The sequence below is a fragment of the Arachis ipaensis genome, chromosome B09, assembly GCF_000816755.2.
Source record: "Arachis ipaensis cultivar K30076 chromosome B09, Araip1.1, whole genome shotgun sequence".
In the NCBI taxonomy this organism is placed as follows: domain Eukaryota; kingdom Viridiplantae; phylum Streptophyta; class Magnoliopsida; order Fabales; family Fabaceae; genus Arachis; species Arachis ipaensis.
In genome coordinates, this window is record NC_029793.2 from 140838312 (window position 1) to 140842363 (window position 4052).

Below are 4052 nucleotides of genomic sequence, written 5' to 3' on the forward strand. Positions count from 1 at the left end.
CATCTTTACTAAAGATAATTTATTTATTTGTGGATAAATTTATCAGAATTTAAAATTTTATAGACAAAACAATAATTTATTCTCTTTATAAATATTATATTAAATTCAAGTAAAACAACACAAACCTAGCTAATAACATAAATCATTTTATTTTATTTTATATCGTGCAAATTACCATTGAATCGATGTATGTGGAATAAACTAAGAATATTAAAAGCCGTCAGAAAGGACAAAGGTTGGTCTAAACTCCAAATGGCTCCTATTCTTATACACATGTAGTGAAAATCCCACCGGGTAAACCATGTTAATTAATGTTTTGAATCGAACCGAATAGGTTGAACCAACAAGTATTTGACTATGTAGCTTAGTTGATAAGTTAAAATTATCTGTTTAAAAACTAGGGGTATCCATGGATCGGATCATATCCGCAGATCCGCGGTAAATATCCGCATCCGATCCGAAAATTGCGGATACGATCCGATCCGCAAATTGATCGGATATGATAGGATCCGTACTCTTTGTGGATCGGATCGCGGATATCTGCTCTACATCTGCGTATCCGATCCGCGGATTCGCAGATCCGCACTATAATAATTAAAAAATAAATAATATATATATATTTGGTATTATATTTACTTGTTTGTATGTTTTAGTTAGTAATTATTATTCATATATTGTATTATTTTATTTTTTAGGATCCGTTGGATCGGATCGCGGATATCTGCTCTACATCTGCGTATCCGATCCGCGGATTCGCAGATCCGCACTATAATAATTAAAAAATTAAAAAATTATATATGTTTAGTATTATATTTACTTGTTTGTATGTTTTAGTTAGTAATTATTATTCATATATTGTATTATTTTATTTTTGTTATTTAGAGAGAGTTTGATTAAAAATATTTTAGAAATAAATAAGTTTAAAAGTATGAAATAAATATTTTTATCGAATTTTTTTACATAGAAATATGATTAAAAAGAGAAGGTTTAATAATGCGGATATATCCGATATCCGATCCGATCCGATCCGATGAAAATTGTGCGGATCGGATAGAATTTTTTGCCATATCCGATCCGATCCAATCCGCGGACACCCCTATTTCCATATATAAAAGGATGTATCTAGTCAGAAGAGTAGTTTTACTTTGATGCAAGAGCAAGAGTAAGAGCAAATGGTGGTTGTGTAGCAATATACGGTTGTTAAAAAGATTACAAAATCAATTAAGAAAAAGTCACATGACCTTTTTACTTTTTATTTTGGTCATTCATGTGAAGTGTTAAAATAGCATGAGTTTACTTCTCCCTTTCTTTTATAAGATTGATAACTTGTCTCAAATAATAAGAAAAATCAATATGCATACCTGAGAGATTAACTTGTCCAAATTAAAAGGCACACTAGTGTTCTGACATCATGATCAATTCAAGTACCTCATGGAACCCAGAATACCTCATTTTGATTACAATTCTGACTTCATTACATATCATCTCCATAATAACCACCTTAAATTGAAAAATAACAGATTCTGTTTTCTATTCTACATAGATCGAACTAGTCAATTATAACAGAATAAGAATGATATCCAAACTCATTCAACTTGAATATCAAATTAATAATCACTCTCAATCTCAAATACCACAGAGTTTCAGGGAAAACTTCAGCAATTCAGATATATAGTCCATAAAATAGTGAAGTAGATGTAAGAGTTGAACAACCTACCTTGGATTTTGCTTCACACTGTTCTCACTTTTTCTGCGGTTTTTAGTGTCTCTGAATGGAAGAAGGCTAAGCTTTATATAATCTCTTTTTGGCTAATATTTTATTTACATGATACATCATTACTTTTTTTTTTTTTTCTAAGTCAAGTGAAACTCGGGTCTTCGAGCTCGAGTCTAATGGTGTTCGGGTACATGGACCCACCAGTTGGTCTGGTCTTTTTAGTGGGCCAGCTTGCGATCTACACTTTAGCTAAAGAAGACTTCTTTTCTTTGGGCTTAGAGTTGTTGGGCTTGTTATTTAGATTCAAGCATGAACAGTTGACCACAAATATTATATCTTCCGATATATGTTTAATATAAGAGAAAGTATTAGGAATCAATTGTGGAGAATTTTTAAGGTCTTAAAAAGATTTGATTTAATTATTAGTTAAAAAATTATTAAAACGTACGCATATATAACGTAGTTGACTTTTGCCAACTAAGCGAAGTATATATTCCTCATGTAAGAGAGATTCGAGACTTAGTCATGTTACATAATTGTTTCTGCAGCATGTTAGCGTTTGCCGAAGAGCCAAAGGTTTCTTCAGCGAATATTTAAATACAAATAAGATGTTTATATATTATTCAATTCCTTTTCAGATGCCATGTGAATATGTGACGATTATCTCCACCTTATGTTTCCATTCCCATGCTTCAAATGAACATGGAACTAAACTATTATCCTGGTGGCATTTTAATTTCATGGTAGTTCAATTCTATGACAAGTTGAGAAGAAGATCTTTGAGGAGTTCCAATATCTCATATGTCACGTGTTAGTAATATTGTGTATTGACTCACAAAGTCAGATTGTAATATACCGAGTAAAGAAACAAATTTTGTAACATTGGATTGCTCATTCAATTACAAAAGTTAAATTACGACTTTAAAAATGTTTCTCAGAAATTACGTGATTGAACATAATTAAAGTCAAAGCATAAGAACCTAATTATTTAGTTAATATCCGTCCTATGTTCAAAGGTCGGTGTTGATGGTTGAATTGGTCCATTAAAATTTCACAAGGACGAATGTTGTGGGCGTCGGAGAACGGCGTTACTTTGCACTGTCACAACTTCACAATCCATTTTAAATGGCCACCGGTGACGCCTTGAAATATTTGGAAATGGGTTTCATTTTCAACATTTATATAACAACAGTTTTGAGGAGGATTGGGGCAAGTGGGAGTGGTTTAATTTAATTTGGGGCATATGGATGACCACAGAATCAATACTACAACAAAATTTGTTCACGCAAGGAATTGGGGTACTTGCTACTTTAATTTGATTTGATAGCTTTTCATTTTTGTGCATCACTTGCATGCATGCTAAAGAAGAAAGAAAGAATGAATTGCAAAGGCTCGTGATTAATTAATTAATGATCTCGTTTATTTGTTCTTTAATCTTAAATGTTCATAGACGGCATCACATGATATAATGAAGAAGAGAAAGCAAGCAAGCATCTTGTTTGGCATGAAAAAGGCCTCTCCACTTGCATTATTATTGTTTGGTTCAATTACAATATTATAGTATGCTTGGACCATATTTCTTGTCTTTTTTCCTTTGGTTTAGAATTTAGATGAAAAAGGGGCTTCTTATTATGTACATATATTTATGAACTCCAAAAATATAAACCAATGAGAAGCGACACTAGGAAGTAGGAATAAGGGGATAGAGACTCAAAGTGATCATGATGTGATGGGAGTCTGTTCCTTAGTAGCATTTAGACTTTGTTTGGGAGTAGTTTAACACTTTAACTTCGAAGGGAAACAAAACTAAGAGAGAGCCCTTGAAATCAAGCTAACATTTTGTTTGGAATTTTTTTTTCAATAATAAATAACGTTTAGGAGAAAAAAGAAACTCATTAAGACATATTGGAATACTGTAGACGACAATATTTTAATGACTATATTTTTTAAAAAAATAAAAACAAAAATTTAAAGATCAAATTTTGTTTTGAATTTTTTTTCACCTTTTAAATATTTTTTGAAATATTTCCAAAAAAATTTATAATATTTATTGATTATTTTTATCGTATTTTCAAATCATTCAAGGATTGTTTTATCGATAATATTTTTCAGGGATCTTTTAGTCAGCGACTAAATCTTTAGAATATCAAATTAATAGTTAACCCACTCAGCTGAAAATCAATCGGTTAAGCCAAATAAAAATTGGCCAATTTTTGTGTAGATATCTCTTGTTTATCACTCTTGTGTAAATATTTCTAATGAATTGCTAACGAATTATAGTTCAAATGTCATATTCTCTTCATCTTCACCTAAAAAAAAAGTGTTTCTAATGAGT

At 31.0% G+C, this 4052-nt stretch overlaps 1 long non-coding RNA gene across 1 annotated transcript; it reads right to left on the reverse strand.

Annotated features, from left to right (window-relative positions):
- Window positions 1445-1855, reverse strand: LOC110266373. Its single transcript, XR_002353697.1, has 2 exons — window positions 1718-1855; window positions 1445-1535 (listed from the first exon to the last, which is right to left on the reverse strand). It is a non-coding gene; the product is annotated as an uncharacterized LOC110266373 (long non-coding RNA).